The following is a 17,095-nucleotide window of genomic DNA, read 5'->3' as shown; positions in this document are numbered from 1 at the left end:
GAAAAACTGGGAAACAATCTAGATGCTGAATAACAGTAATGGGTAAGATAAATAACATTATGCAGTCACTGAAAACCAAGGGGATAGAAAGCCCTCAATGACCTGTAAGACATCACCATATGTTCACTGAAAAGAGGGAAAACAAAACAATATGTGAAGTATGATATCCATTTTTTTAAAGCACAGAAAAAAATAAATATATATGAATGAAAACATATAAGGATATCTATAAAATTATCTGTAAATATATTTCACACATGACACTAGAAGGACCAGAATACACCTGAATTTAATAATGATTACTCAAATTATGAGATTATGGATGAATTTTGTTTTTCAAACATTGCCAAATTTTATACAATGAATATGTCTTACTGTGGAATTTTTCCTTCTGATCACAAGGGTTATTAAATGAAATAACAAACAAACAAAAGTCTTCTTGGAAACCAAGATGAGATTTAGGTGTGCTTAGGGTATCAGGTTTCCCCATACAGCAGCCCCTCTGCTAAACCAGTAGTACCCACTCTGGCTGTGTGTTAGGTCAATGGTAACTCCATACCCACTGAGTCATATAAAGGGATGAAGCTGTGTCACTGTCATTTTCTTTTCATAGTAAATTAAATTCTTTTTTTGTGTGTGGTAAAATACACATAAAATTTACCATCTTAAACTTTTTTTTTTTTTTTTTTAGAGAGAGAGAAAGAGAGAGGGAGAGAGAGAGAGCGAGCGAGCACAAGTTGGGGAGTGGAGTAGGGCCAGGGGAGAGACAGAATCTTAAGCAGGCTCCATGCTCAGTGGGGAGCCCCATAAGGGGCTCGATCTCATGACTATGAGATCATGACCTGAGCTGAAATCAAGTCGGATGCTAACCCAACTAAGCCACCTAGGCACCCCTTAACACATTTTTTAAATTTTAACTTTTTAAATGTTTATTTATTTTGACACAGAGAGAGAGAGGAAGAATAAGAGAGACGGAGAACGAGCAGGGGAGGGACAGAGATGGAGAGAGAATCCCAAGCAGGTTCCGCTCTGTCAGTGCAGAGTCCAACATGGGGCTCGAACCCACAAACTGCACGATCATGACCTGAGACAAAATCAAGAGTTGGATGTTCAACTGACTGAGCCACCCAGGTGCCCCAAATTTTAATTTAAGTAGGCTCCACACCCAGTGCAGAGCCCAACACGGGGCTTGAACTCACAACCCTGAGATCATAACCTGAGCTGAGATCAAGAGTCAGACACTTAATTTACTGAGCCCCCCAGGTGTCCCATCTTAACTATTTTTAAGTGTACAGGTTCAGTGATACATTCATATTGTGCAACCATCACCACCACCTACCTCCAAAACTTTTCATCTTGCAAAACTGAAACTCTATACTCATTAAACAGTAACTCCTCTTTCCAGTCCCTTTCCCTAGTCACTGTATGTATGTGTGTGTGTGTGTGTGTGTGTGTGTGTGTGTGTGTATCTATATTTTTTTTAAAGTAATCTGTACACCCAACATGGGCTTCAAACCCAAGACCCTATTACCCCAAGATCAAGAGTCATATGCTCTACTGACAGCAGCCAGGTGCTCTAACCATTCTACTTTCTGTCTCTATGACTCTGACTATGCTAGGTACCTCATAGAAGGGGAATCATAGTGTTTGTTTTTTTGTGATTGGCTTATTTCACTTAGCATAATGTCCTCAAAGTTCATCCATGTTTTAGCATGTGTCAGAACTTCCTCCCCTTTTAAATTCAAATAATATTCCATTCCATATGTATATACCACATTTTACTTAACCATTCATCTGTTCAGACACTTGGGTTGCTTCTGTATTTTAGCTACAACAGATAACGCGGCTATGAACATGGGTGATCAAATACCTCTTCAAGATCCTGCTTTCAATTCTTTTGCATTTATACCCCGAAGTAGAATTGCTAGATCATACTGTAGATTTTTAAGTTTTTGAGGAACCACCATACTGTTTCCCATTGGGGCTGTACCATTTTAACGTTTTTTGTTTTGTTTTGTTTTTTAATTTTTGAGACAGAGAGAGACAGAGCATGAACAGGAGAGGGTCAGAGAGAGGGAGACACAGAATCTGAAACAGGCTCCAGGCTCTGAGCTGTCAGCACAGAGCCCGACGCGGGGCTTGAACTCACGGACTGCGAGATCGTGACCTGAGCCGAAGTCGGCCGCTTAACCGACTGAGCCATCCAGGCGCCCTATTTTAAATAATAATTTTATAAACACTTTACATTCCCTTAGTCTTCCAACTATCTTTTAAAAACCTTACCACTGATCTTGCTCACCACAAATCCTAAATTTTAAGAAGTTTTATCCAAACACACAACTTTGCTGTTCTACTTTAATCCACAATAACACTGCTTCATTTGCATCTCCTCACAGATCAGAGTCCACCTATTTTGTTTTTTTTAAGTTTATTTATTTATTTTGAGAGAGAGAGAGAGCAAGCGGGGAGCGGCAGAGAGAATCCCAAGCAGACTCTGTACTGTCAGCGCAGAGCCCAATGGGGGGCTCAAACCCATGAACCAAGAGATCACGACCCAAGCCAAAACCAAGAGTCAGACGCTTAACCGAATGAGCTACCCAGATGCCCCAACCTATTTACAGTTTAAAGGAGACATGGTGTTCCTTTAGTAACTCCAAGTACTAGGGATATACATCTCTTCCCTCCCCATCCACAACATCCTCCCACCTTTCTGGTCATTTCTGAGTGCCACTTTTGGGGTTCCCAGCTCCTTCAATTAGGTTTTTGAGGTTCAAGTCATAGGTGTCTTCTTTTCTTCTTGTTCCACATACTCTTTCCACTCATGTCCAAAGTTTTATCAGTATACCAGGGACTCCCAAATCTGCAGAATAAGCCCAGATTTCCCTCCAGAGTTTCACACCCACATATTCTACTCCTGAATATACACTGATGTTCTATAGTTTCCATAACCCACACAACCACATGACTAAATCTGAACAGAAAGAGTAAAGTGAGATGGTGAGAGCACCTGAAGTGAAGGCTTCAGAGATACCTGAGTTCAAATTCTGGCTTCACCAGTTCTTATGCAACTCTTTTCATGGGTAAAACAGGCCTAATGCTATTTAGCTCCCAGGGTCTTCTGAAGATTAAATGAGGTCAAGTTTTTTTTTTTTAATTGTTTTTAAACATTTATTCATTTGTGAGAGACAGAGTGTGAGTGGGGGAGGGGCAGAGAGCGGGAGACATAGAATCCAAAGCAGGCTCCAGGCTCTGAGCTATCAGCACAGAGCCTGATGTGGGGCTCAAATCCACCAACTATGAGATCACACTCCGAGCCAAAGACAGACGCTCAACTGACTGACCAACTCAGGTGCCCCAAGTGAGGTCCAGTTTTAAGTGCCTAGCCAAGTATACATGGTCAGCATTTAATAATTATCATAAACCCTCACTCAAACATTTTCTTTCCATATTCTCTCTCTTATGGAATGTTACTATCATCAACTCAATTCTTTAGCCCAGAAAGCTGGCCATCATCCATAACTTCTCTATTCTCTTACCCGTACAAGTAACTCATCAAGTCTTATTGACCCTATCTCTTTATTATCTCTTAAATCCATCCCTTCATTGTTATCCCCTCTGTCACTGCCCTAGTCTAGCCCCGAGTACCACTCTCCTGGATGACTGCAACAACGTTCTACTTTATCTCTCTTCCTTCCATCCTTTCCTTCCTTCATCTAATCCTCATATTGTAAAGAGATCTTTCTAAAATGCAAATGGGATCACATCACTTCCTTCCTTTTTAAACCTTTTTTGACTTCTCACTGGACTCACTATAAAGTCCGGATTCTTTAAAAAAATTTTTTTGTTTATTTACTTTTGAGAGAGAGAGAGAGAGAGAGAGAGAGAGAGAGAGAGAGAGAGAGAACGAGTTGAGGAGGGGTAGAGAGAGAGAGAGGGAGACACAGAAGCCGAAGCGGGCTCCAGGCTCTGAGCTGTCAGCACAGAGCCGGACGTGGGGCTCGAACTCACGAACCGTGAGATCATGACCTGAGCCAAAGTCGGAAGCTTAACCGACTGAGCCACCCAAGCGCCTCTATAAAGTCCAGATTCTTAAATAGCACCTGCCTGGGTAGCTCAGTTGGTTGAGTGTCCGACTCTTGATTTTGGCTCAGGTCATGATCCCAGGGTTGTGGGATTGAGCCCCTCGTCAGGCTCCAAGCTCAGTGTGGAGCCTGCTTAAGATTCTCTCTCTCTCCCTCTGTCCCTCTCACCCGTTTGCATTCTCTAAATAATAATAATAATAATAATAATAATAATAATAATAATAATAAATAAAATAAAATGGATCCTTAAAACAAACAAACAAACAAACAAACAAACAAACAAACAAAACACTTCACAAAGTCCAGATTCTTCAGTATGACTTATAAGGTCCTGCATGATCCAGAAATCTTCAAACAGGTCTAGCTTTGTACAGGGTCACTTTCAAAGATTATCTCAAAGAGAAATGGGTTTCAAAACACATACTTAAATAACAGAGTAAGAACACTCTGCAAAATTGTCAGGTATAAATCAACTAAAAGTTGGGGAGACAGTTACTCAAAATCACAAAAATGGCTTCAGAGTAACTGATGAAGAGTATGCTTTTTCTTTCTGAGAAAATTAAATAGTGGAGAACAGTTGTTTATTTGGACCCTTTTATATCATATTAAAAGCATATCATCTCACAAAAACTTGTACATGAATGTTCATAGGAAAATCTTTCTTAATAGCCAAAAAGTTGACACCCAATGTCTATCAACTGCTGAATGGGTAAACAAAATGTGGTATATCCATGCAATGTAGTATTCTTCAACCACAAAAAGTAATGAAGTACTGACACAAATTACAACAAGGATGAACCTTCATTATGCTAAGTGAAAGATGCTAGTCACAGAAGGCCATTTATTGTATGATTCCATTTATGGAAAATGTTCAGAACAGGCAATCCATGAAGACAGAAAGTAAATTAGTGGCAGGGGATAGTGGGGATGGAGGATTTGGGAGGTATGGGGGGGTCCAACTTTATTCTTCCTCATGAGGTTATTCAGTACCACTTGTTGAAGAGACTATTCTTTCCCCTGAATGACTCTGATATCTTTGTTGAAAAACAGTTGACCATAAATGTATGGGTTTATATACAGACTCTCAATTTTATTTCACTGCTCAATTTGTCTGTCCTTATGCTAGTACCACCCTGTCTTGATTACTTTAGCTTTACAGTAAGTTCTGAAGTCAGTGTGAGTCTTCCAACTTTGTTCTTTTTCAATATTGTTCTTGCTATTCTGGGTCCTTTGCATTTTCCTATAAAATCTAGGTTCAATCTGGGATTTTGGTAGAGATTGTTTTGAATCTGTAGATCAATTTGGGGAACGCTGTCATCATAATATTAGGTTTTCTGATCCATGAACACGGTATGCTTTTCCATTTACTTAGGTCTTTAATTTCTTTCAATGATTTTCTATAGTTTTTAGAGAGTAACACACTTTTTGGTTAAATTTTTTTCTAAGTATTTAATTTTGTTTGATGCTATTGTAAATGGAATTGTTTTCTTAATTTCATTTCAGTTCTTTTGCTTCTAGTATAGATACAAATGTACTATGTAAACTACATGTCTATCTTAGGGGTTGGTTGGCTGGTATTGCCCAATACAGCATCCTATACTGCTTGACCCTACCTGAAGGACACCTGTGCCTCTGTGAACCACTGAAACAAGCATGACTGGGGCTAACTCCAGACCCCAGTCAGCTTCCTGTGCTCCTGTCTCTATCCTCTGGGGCTGTGGATCTTGGCTTGCCTCCTGTACTCTACCATTGGGTTTTATCTTAATCATCTTTCTTTCTAATAATGATGAATAATGTCTGTGGACTCTCAGCTATGTCTCTTTCCTCTTTGCTGATTAATTCTGCCCTTAGAGGCTTCCTTTCTAGTTAGAAACAGGTAAGTCACATAGTATTTTCTATAATTATCATGTCCTGGACTTCTCCTCTTCAGCTATTTTGGTCACCTTCTGCATTTGCAGTTTGTTATTGTTTTTGTTGTTGTTGTTTTTCTACTTTCAGATCATGGATATTCTGGGAGCCTGAGTGTCAAATCTGTAGCACTAGACAAGTAAGGTTCTGCATAAATTTTATGGGTCATTAATTACCAACAGCTATAAGGGCCAGAGGAGTGAAACACAGCCACTATAAGCAAAGACGTCCACGTTCTCTCAAAATTCACGCCCAGGGCACACTTACTCCTCTCTCCCACTTCATTCCTTCATGCTGTAGTTATATGTGGATGTATGTTTGCATGGGTGGTTTAAAAGAACAGAATGGATTAGAAGACATTTTAATAACCTCTGTTTTACTACAATGACTTAAAGGGCAGCTTCATCAACACCCATAAAGGGGCATCAGCTGGCCTCTGAGGAAGCCAGATGGCATGAAGCTAGGCAGGCTTGATACTAGGTATTTCCTGTTCAAGCAGGCAGAGCTGGTTTCCCTTTTTTATTTCAGTGACTACCCTTTTCTAACCCCTAAAATTTCCCTACTCCCAGCCCCTAACTTTCTTGTATATATGTAGACCTTTTGCATTCTCCAAAGATCTCCATAAACTCAACCCTACCTAGCTCACATTCATTCCAATCACCACACACTGGTTGGGACAGGACTGGCTATATACACCTTCACAAGGCTATGGGGAAGATAGCACAGAGGTTAGAGGCATGGAGTCTAAAGCCACCTTGCCTGGCTCAAGTTTTGACTCTACCACTTACCAGCTAGGTAACCTCAGATAGGTTTCTTAATTCTTAATCATTCTATGCTTCTGTTTCCTCATCTGTAAAATGGGGGTAATTGTATCTACCTCATAGGGGAGTTAAGGATTAAACGAGTTAATATTTGTAAAGCATTTCTTACAGGGCTTACTATTATAGATAGTAAGTCACTGTATACACCATTTTTAAAAATTTAATTTAATTAAAAAATTTTTTAACGTTTATTGAGAGAGAGAGAGAGAGAGAGAGAGAGAGAGAGAGAGAGAGGAGAGAGAATAGGTGGGAGAGGGGCAGAGAGAAAGGGAGACACAGAATCTGAAGCAGGCTCCAAACTCCAGGCTCCAAGCTGTCAGCCCAGAGCCCAATGCGGGGTTCAAACTCAGGAACTGCGAGATCATGACCTGAGCTGAAGTCGGATGCTCAATCGACTGAACCACCCAGGTGCCCCTAATTTAATTTTTAAAAGTGTGTCAATTTTGTTGATCTTTTCAAAGAACCAACTTTTCTTTTTTAAGTAATCTCTACACTCAACGTGGGGTTTGAATTCACAACCCTGTGATCAAGGGTCACATGCTCTTCCAACTGAGCCAGCCAGGAAGCCCCATACATCCATAATTTTTAAAAAGATTTCTATGACTGACTTAGATGTCTCCTTTTCAAAAGCTGTGTAGGAATACGAAGATAATATTCTGAGCTAATATGCAGTGAAATGCAATAGGCCAAACAATGTTTAGTATAACATATAGTACATCTAAGTCCACACAATCCCATTTTGCAGATGAGGATACAGAAGCTCAAAGAGGCTAGACAACTTTTCCAAGGTTCTGCAGCTGGCTGTGTATGTTAGAGCTGCCACAACCAGCTGTGAAGCCCTGGGCAGATTACTTAGCTTCTCTGAGCCTCTGTAAAAACAGAGGTTTTATATGTGTGGAATAAATCTTTCATTCTTTTGTGAGAAGTATGAGCCAGGAAAGTTCATTCTGTTGCCTGGATCGGCAAGTGCTTGCCTCAGATCCACCACTCAAACCAATGTTGATCTGTTCATACATCACACCTTTATTGAGGCCCTAACAGGGAGGCTGTAGAGATAAAAAGATTAAAAAAACAACAACAAAACACCCCAATTTTGGGGTCAATAAGTCAGAAAAGTGTGTAGGAGCCAGAGCTGGTGGCACCAAGCACTAACCTGAGTTTGGACTTTCTGGGTCCAGCCAATGGGAAGTATCTCAAGGAGATCAGAGTCTTAGCATGACTAAGAGAATTTAATCCCAGGAATGTATGGCTGGTTCAACATTCTAAAATCAATTACTATAATCCACCATATCAATAGTAGTCAGTTATTAGACTGCATTAATTAGAAATGCAAATTAGGGGCTCCTGGGTGGCTTGGTCAGTTAAGTGTCCGACTTCGGCTCAGGTCATGATCTCGCCATCTGTGAGTTTGAGCCCCATGTTGCGCTCTGTGCTGATAGCTCAGAGCTTGACAGCTCAGAGCTTGGAGTTTGAGCTTTGGATTCTGTGTCTCCTTCTCTCTCTGCTCCTCCCCCGCTCACACTCTGTCTCTGTCTCTCTGTCAAAAGTGAGTAAACGTTAAAAATTTTTGTGTAAAAAGAAGAAATGCAAATTAAAACTTATTTAATACAACTACGCACCTACTAAAATGTCTAAAAATCAGAAAACCTGGTATCAAATAGTGGCAAGGCCATAAAGCAACTGTTCATTCTTGGTGAAAATGAAAAATGGTAGAGCCACTTTGGAAACAGTTTGTCATCTTACAAAGTTAAATATACACTTATCATATAATCTAGTAGCCCCACTTCTGGGTTTTTACCAAGAAAAACAAAACTGATTTTTACACAAAAACCCGTATGTGAATGTCTATCTTCTAATGTTTAACACTAGTTTCATTTGTAACTGCCTAAACTTAGAACCAGCAAAAATGTCCTTCAACTGGTGGTTAATGGATAAACAAATAGTAGTGTATCATGCAATGGAATACTACTCAGTAATGCAAAAGAGCAAACTACTAATGGACTCAATGACAAAATGAATCTCCAGTGCATTATGCTAACTAAAAGATGCCAGACTCAGGAGGCTCTATACTGTGTGATTCCATTTACATGACATTACAGAAAAAGCAAACAGGGACAGAAAATAGTGATTGCCAAAGGTAATGAGTCAACTGCAAAGGGCTACAGGGAATTTTGGGGGGTAGGTGGTAAAGGAACTGTTCTCTATCTTGACAAGGTTGTTAGTTACATGACTGTGTGCATGTCAAAACTCATAGAACTGTATACTTAAAAGGAGTAAATTTACTGATATGTAAACTATATTTTAATAAATAAATAAATAAATGTGACACCCTAAAAATGACACCGAAGTTCTAAGCATAAAATGACAAGTTGTAGTGTCATTTAGAGAAACAGGGAACCCAAAGGCCTGACTTGTTGAAACTTGTGCAGAAGCTGGGATTTGTGGATTCTGCTCTTCCCAGACTGGTGGGATATCATCTTACCTTCTGTATGCCTGGTCCATGGAGCCACAGCTTCTGCAAAATCATAGGAAGAGACCCATTCCCCACCATAGGGGTAGGCCAAATCCAGTCTTACCCCTGTTTTTATAAATTCTGGAACACAAGTCATATCCATTCCTTTATCTATGGCTACTTTTGTAACATAACAGCAAAGTAGGTGCAACAGTGAGCATATGGCCCACAAAATTGAAAATATTTACCATCTGGTGCTTAATAGAAAAGATTTGCTGACCCCTGCCCTATTCCATGAGTTATGAAGCTAGGAGCTTCAAATGACAGAATTTAATCATGAAGGTAGTCAGGATTATGATTAAAAACCATTCTACCTCATTGTTTGAGGAGTCACAGATTCTGGGAATTCTGGTGTTAACTGAATAATGTCAGAGAGGTCATTCATTGATTAGGCAGCTTGAGTAGGAGTCAGACCCTGGACAGAAGGTGCCTATGAATATTTTACTACTAGATGCGACATGCAGAACTAAAACCTGTATTTCCCAGTCTCTCCTGCAAAAAAGACGCACCAAAGAAGATAAATATAGGATGAAGATACAGTTTGGTTGAGCTTCTGAGAACATTCTTTAAGGGAGGTAAGGAGGTAATCTCCACTGACAGGCACTTTCCCCCCTCCTTCTCCTTCCTTTCAGCTTTAAGTGCAAGATTCTATGGCTGTAGTTGCCACAGTCAAATGACCACCAGGAGGCAACCTGAGGATGGAACACAATTTCCCACAGACATTGGTACTAAAATGGTGAATCACCCTAAGGAACTCCATTTCATGGACTAGACAGGCATGTAAACACATTTGTTATTCACTACAACAGGTAGAGCAACAAATCTGTGTGTCACAGGGAGAACAGCCATCATTAACAACAGGGGCCACAGGTGGTATGCAAGCAGGAAAGGCTTCCTGGAAGAGATGATGTAACAGGTCCAAGTTGGTCATAAAGACAAGAGGTCACACAGCCTGTCCAACCCATCCAATGACAAAACCTTCCCTTTATTAGTGGCCTGATTCTGTTCTGTGGCCATTTCAGTCCGAAAACTCTTCTGTGGATGGACTTGAAGTCCTTGGTCTTCTACACTGTGGAACTATCTGTGATGTTTCTAATGAAACTGTCATGTTTCCTCTAAACTTCATAGGTGGTGGTAGGCTGTTTGCAAAATGGCCACAATAACTCCCTTTTCTGTTTTCATGCCATCAGATAGTCAATCACCTCCCACAGTGACTCTGGACTTAGCCATGCCATTTGCTCTGGCCAATGGGAAATTAGCAAAATGACACAAGATGTTTGAAAAGTACTTGTGTATGGAGGCTTGCTCTCTCACACTGCTCGTGGGTTCTCTGGGACCATCACCATGTGAACAAGCCTAGGCCATCCTGCTAGATCACAAGAAACATGCAACCAAAGTCATCCTCACTGCCCCACCTGGCACTGAGCCAAAAGCCAGTTATATGAGTGAGATTATCTCACGTCATCCAGTTCCAGCTGAGACCACCTAACCCAGAACCATCCAGATCTCCCCCAAAATCATAAGAAAACGGGATTAATACACTGTAAACCTTTACCTTACCCAATGTTATATGTCAATTATATTTCAATAAAGCTGGGGAGGAAAAAGAATCATGAGGCATAATATTTGTCTTAAGCTACTGAATTTTGAGGTTGTTTGTTACATAGCAAAAGCTTACTGATACACTCCTTTACAGACAGAACTCTAATTCCCTAGGGCCTTCCTCATACTCTCTATCAAAAGAATAGCCAAGGTCGCTCTGGCTTGCCCAATCTCTGGTTTGCCAAAATCCCCCTGAAATGGGGCCCCCAGAACTAAATGCCATATCCTGAGCATACTCTGTCTGACCTTCTTCCTTTAGATATTATACTCCTATTAAGCAGCTTACATTCATTATAGAATTTAGACAGCCTTGTCATCCTAATACACAGTAGGAATCACATGTCCTAAGAACTATTCTGTACTTATATCGTTAGGTTTTAAAAATGTTTAATTGTGGCAAAATACACATCAACATAAAATTTGCCATCTTAACCATTTTTAAACGTATGGGTCAGCCGCATTAATAACATTCACATTGTTGCACAACCATCACCACCAACCACCACCCACAGAACTCTTTTTACCTTGTAAAAGTGAAAATCTAGATCCATTACACAAGAACATCCTATCCCCTCCAACCTTCAGCAACCATCATTCTACTTTATCTCTATGAGTTTGATTCTCTATAAGTGCAATCATATAATACTTGTACCTTTGTGACTGGCTTATTTCACTTAGTATCATGTCCTCAAGGTTCACCCATGTTGTAGGGTGTGTCAGAATTTCCTTCCTTATTTAAGGCTGAATAATATTCCATTTTATGTATACGCTACATTTTTTGTTTACCCATTCATCTGACCAGGGACACTTGGGTTGCTTCCACATTTTACCTTTCTACTTTTCAGCACGAGGCTTCAAAAAGAGTCATTAGGAATTTCTATAGACAAAGTTACTGCCTTGTAATACTATATTTACCCTGCAAGCCACACAAATGCAGTCAACTGATCTTCAACTGAAGTACTAAATCAATTCAATGGGAAAAAGAAACTATTTAAAAAAATTTTTTAAAGTTTATTTAGTTTGAAAGAGAGCACCAGCAGGGGAGGGGCAGAGAGGCACCCAGGTGCCCTAAAAAGAAACTCTTAAAGAAATAGTGTTGGGAGGTGCCCAGGTGGCTTGTTTGAGCATCTGACTCTTGATTTCAGCTCATGATCTCATAGTTTCATGCGTTTGAGCCCTATGTCAGGCTCCGTGCTGACAGCTGACTCTTGATTTTGGCTCAGGTCATAATCTTCATCTCTTGAGATCAAGCCCCGGGTCCGGATCTGTGCTGACAGTGCAGAGCCTGCTTGGGATTCTCTTTCCCTCTCCCTCTCTCTGCCCTTTCCCTACTCTCAAAGATAAATAAATAAACATTAAAACAACCCTGCATATATTAACCCAATAACATAGCAATTCCACTTGTAGATATTTGCCCAAGAAAACAAAAACGTATGTCCACAAAAACTTACATAAAATGTTCACAGTAAGGGCACCTCGGTGGCTCAGTAGGTTGAGCATCTGACTTCGGCTCAGGTCATGATCTCATGGTTCGTGAATTCAGGCCCTGTGTCAGGCTCCCAGTTGTCAGCACAGAGCCCGCTTTGGATCCTCTGTACCCCCTGTCTCTGCACCTCCCCCACTCATGCTCACTGTCTCTCAAAAATAAATAAACATTAAAAAATAAAATAAAATAAAAATAAAATGTTCACAGTAGCATTATTCATTATAGCCCCAAACTGGAAACAAATCCAAATGTTTATCAATAGGAGACTGGATAAACAAGTTACGGTAGAATCATTCAATACAATGTAGTAAAGCAATAAAAATGAATGGACTATGAATACATGCAACAACAGGTATGAATCTAAAAAATACGTTTAGTGAAAGATTCCAGACACACACACCAAAACAAAACAAACAAACAAAAAAAACAACAAACCACCCCATACTGTAGCATTCCACTAATCTGAAGTATAGGAACAGGTGAACTTTATTTATAGTGATAGCAGAAGGTATTGGTGGTGGTAGGGGTATGGGACTGACTGGAAAGGGGCACAAGGGAACATTTTCGAGTGATGGAAATATTCCACATTCTTGTTGCACTGTACTTACATGGTGATGCAACTGTTAACAACTCATCAAACTGAATACTTAAGATCTGTGCATTACTTCTAAGTAAATTATACCTCAATTTTTAATCAGAAGTTGTTGTTTCTAAGAGCACAGAACAACCTGTTCACATCCCGAAGATTCAGGTTCATAATCAAACAAAATGGATACATGTGAACTAAAAGTCTCTTTCCTTAAAAACAACATAAAACCTTGTCAGCTTACTTTTGGAGATATCAACAGTACAGAGACAACGGCTGGAGCCAAGAGAGTTAAGTTTTCTGATGAATTAACTTCAAGGCCCAATGATCTAGTCAGTCTCAGCACTTGCTGAGGGTATCTGAAGATGGCACTTTGCACTAACCAATGCCAAACTGGACAAGCTACTGAGCTTCAGGTATTAGGTAAGTAAGTCCTTACCACTCACAAACAACTCATACTAAGGAAGGGAGGGTTCAAAATGAATTCTTGTGTATTGCTTTAGGCAAATAAAGTTAATGATGGTTCTAAGTGAGAAATGATGTGTAACAGTTTGTGGCTATAGCTGTACAGGTTGGGCAACAAGACCTGGAACACCACAAGAGTGAGAAGCCTTCACTCAGTGCCCACCCCCATCTTTCCCCGAAACCAGCCTTACACCTGCAGTTCCCCAGTGCAAGCAGCCATCCCAAGCTGTGTATCCTTAGGGCACTCCTTCTTCCTCTGAGATGCCTCTACAGACTGCCACAGATCTCTGACCCTTCAAACATTCCAAAGGGCCAGTGTCAAGAGGCCAGCTTTTTCTGTGGATGAGTTTTTCTAGTAATTATATCTTCATATAAAATATGCCAAAATAAAGTACTGTGGCCAGAGGTGAGGCCAGGACCCTAGTTATTAAGTGAGATGGGCCCTCAACCTAGTTTTAAAACAGATTATGACATTATCTTAGCTAATCACAGTCTGTGTTTCAGATGCTCATGTATAAAATGACACCTGTAATTTATGCACATTGATTCATTAATAAATACTTATTTTAATTACGTACTATTGGCCAGGCCAAGGCAACGCACAGGTTATATTGGTGAGCAAAGCAGATAGTTTCTGTTTGCATAGAGTTTACAGTTTAGCAGGAGTGAGAAGACAAATCATCACATAAATACGTCATTATAATTTGAGAAAAGCATTATAAAGGCAAAGAGGGTACTATAAGAGCATTCAACAGGATATGAATTAACTTTATATTTAAAAAAACATTAGGGGCATCTGGGTGGCTCCATTGGTTAAGTGTCCGGTTTCGGCTCATGTCACGATCTCACAGTTGGGTGAGTTCGAGCCCCACATCGGGCTCTGCACTCTCTCTCCCTCTCTCTCTCCCTCTCTCTCTCTCCCCAACCCCCACTCTCACACGCATGCTCTCTCTCTCTCTCAAAATAAATAAACTTAAAAAAAAAGTTAAATGACATATCTGTAATGCACTTCGAGTTCCACATGAGGAAGGCATTACTCACACTGCAGGATTGACTTATGAAAAAACACTGACATATTGGTAGTTCAGGAAAGAGCACAGCAGTCTAAGCACATTAAAAAGTCAATTTGTAATTGGCAGACACTCCCGTCTCCTAGAGTAGTGTTCAAGCCTCTACCTAACAGTATTTCCTCAGTATGAAATGGGTCCGGGGCGCCCAATGGCTCAGTCAGTAGAGCATGCGACTCTTGATCTCGGGGTCATGCATTCAAGTCCCACACTGGGCAAAGAGTTTACTTAAAAAACAAAAAAATAAATAAAAGGTAAAATAAAGTGGGCCAAAGGAAGTAGGAGAAGAATGAAATGTTCAGAACTTCAAACTGTAATTGTGTATCTTATGTATTCAAGGCATCATGGCTGACAACCCCATAGGAATGGTCATAAATACTTCAGCTACCCGATATTTGTCAAATACAATTAAAATGTTGTAAAATCCAAAATCCCAAATCCCAAAATCCAAGGGCCAATTCTCATCTTCATTCCACTTTGTGCTGACACAGCAGTAGCATCTGATATAGCATGTTCCACCCTCTTTGCAACACTCTTAATTTCCAGAACACAAATTTCTCCTGCTATTCTCCTATCTCTCTGGCTACTTCCCAATCTCCCGTGGTAACCATGATGATCCTATTCAGTCTCATGGCTTAAATACACACTATTTTCTGAGGACTCCCAAAGATTTTAGCCAGGTCCTCTTTCTTCAGCTCCAGACTAGTATAAACAACAACTCCCTATCCGATATCTCTACTTGGATGCTTATTTTAATAGGCATCCCAAACTTTAAATGTCCAGAATTAAATTCCTGGAATTCCCATGCCACCCCCTGCCAATCCTCCATCCCTCGCCCCCGCCAAACTTGTGCACAATGGCTTCATCTCTGAAATTGGTAACAAACTTTCCAACAGCTCAAGTCAAAATCTTGGAGTAATCCTTGATTATTATTTTTCTCTCACACTTCACATTTGATGTGTTAACAAATTTTGCTGGCTTTCTACCTTCAAGATACATCCACTACACCTACTGCTGTCTCAGTTCAAGTCACAACCACCTTTCTCACCTACATTACTGCAACAGCTTAGGTGACCTCCCAGGTTCTACCCTGCTCCTCCACCCCATACTGCACCCCAATCTAGTCTCAACATAGCACTGAGAATGACTCAAATTAAGTTAGAGTAAAAAGTCATTCCTCTGTTCAAGCTCTCCACAGGCTTCCCATCTCTCTTGGAATAAAAGGCCAAGCTCTTCCACTGACCTACCAGGTCCTACATAGTCTGCACTCATTCCCTTCCTCCTTTTACATCTCTCACCTTGTGTCCTATCTCTCTTTCCCTTGCTTATTCTGCCTCCGCAACAGTGGCTCAGTACTAAATATATCTCAAACATGCCAGGTATGCTCCTGTCTCAGGGTCTTTGCACTTGCAGTTCCCTTTTCTGTACAGATATTCATTTGGCTTACTCTCTCCCTCACTTGCCTCATTGTTTGATTCCCCCAATCACCCCTGCTAGAATGTATGCTTCTTTAAGACAGGAGATTTTTTGTCTGTTTATTCATTGTTGCATCCCCAGTGCCTAGAACAAGCCCTGATATATAGTGGGTATTCAATGCATACTGCTGAAAAAATAAAGATTGCAGATCTTGTTCCTGCACAGTTAGTTAATAAACCAAGATGCATATACTGAACTCATCAAAACTGCATATAATTTAGTAGGGTCTTGGGATATGTTCATCAATATAAGAGATTACTTATGTCACGAATTTAAGTAGTTTGGGGCAAAATCTGGTTTAATAGTTCAGGAAAGAAAACAAGCATGATATGATAATAGAATAGCTCTGCCTGCCACTTGGGATTAGGAAAACGAGCTGCTACTTTCAGTCTTAAGCTACAATTGACCTGCTAAGAGGGCACCCTCATCTAGAGCTGTCCCTTCAACTAACCTCCCTCTCCCACATGACATGACTCATGATTACTCGTTAGCTCAATCCCCTTGCAGTCAAGCTTCCTCCATCTAACAGAAGTGTACTGTATGTTAAGGGCCTTACAAGACCACAATGACCCAGTGACTATGTTCAGTCAAACACCAACAGATAATTGTGAAGGGAAGGCAAGTGAGAGTAGCTCAAACAGGTGACAGTGATTCAGTCCTAACCAGTTCATAAGAAACCACTCTGGCTGCAGTGAAGCCATCTGCCCCACAGCCAGTCCGTCACTACATCTCACCAACTGGATTCAATGCCCCTGGAATTCATCCACTGTTCTGGTCCCCTAACAGACACCTAACGTTTTTCCTTGTCCTGACCATTTCCTTCCCTAGACTTTAAGTGCCCCCAGGATAAACCCTAAATTCCTTGATGAGGTCCACAAAGCATCTCTCAGTATGAGCCAGACCCCTCCCCACCTCTCCACCTTACCACTTTCCCTTTACACTGTACCTGACATGCTAGCAGCTACTACATCTCTTTCAGTCTTGCTCTGAGATTTTGGTCCAAGCTCTTTGCTCTGCTTGGAACAATCTTTTCTTACTTTGGCAGGCTAATTCTCAGGAGATTTGTCAGGTCTCCACTTAAACACTACTT

The 17,095-nt window shown here is 40.6% G+C and overlaps 1 protein-coding gene across 3 annotated transcripts in view; it reads right to left on the bottom strand.

The window, feature by feature from the left end:
- Positions 1-17,095, bottom strand: part of GFOD2 (glucose-fructose oxidoreductase domain containing 2) — a 32,386-nt gene that overhangs the window by 5,303 nt on the left and 9,988 nt on the right. The gene's annotated exons all lie outside the window — the stretch shown is intronic.

The sequence above is a fragment of the Prionailurus viverrinus genome, chromosome E2, assembly GCF_022837055.1.
Source record: "Prionailurus viverrinus isolate Anna chromosome E2, UM_Priviv_1.0, whole genome shotgun sequence".
Taxonomy (NCBI): Eukaryota; Metazoa; Chordata; class Mammalia; order Carnivora; family Felidae; genus Prionailurus; species Prionailurus viverrinus.
The sequence above is the reverse complement of the archived record's forward strand: the minus strand, read 5'-3'. Positions and strand labels throughout refer to the sequence as shown.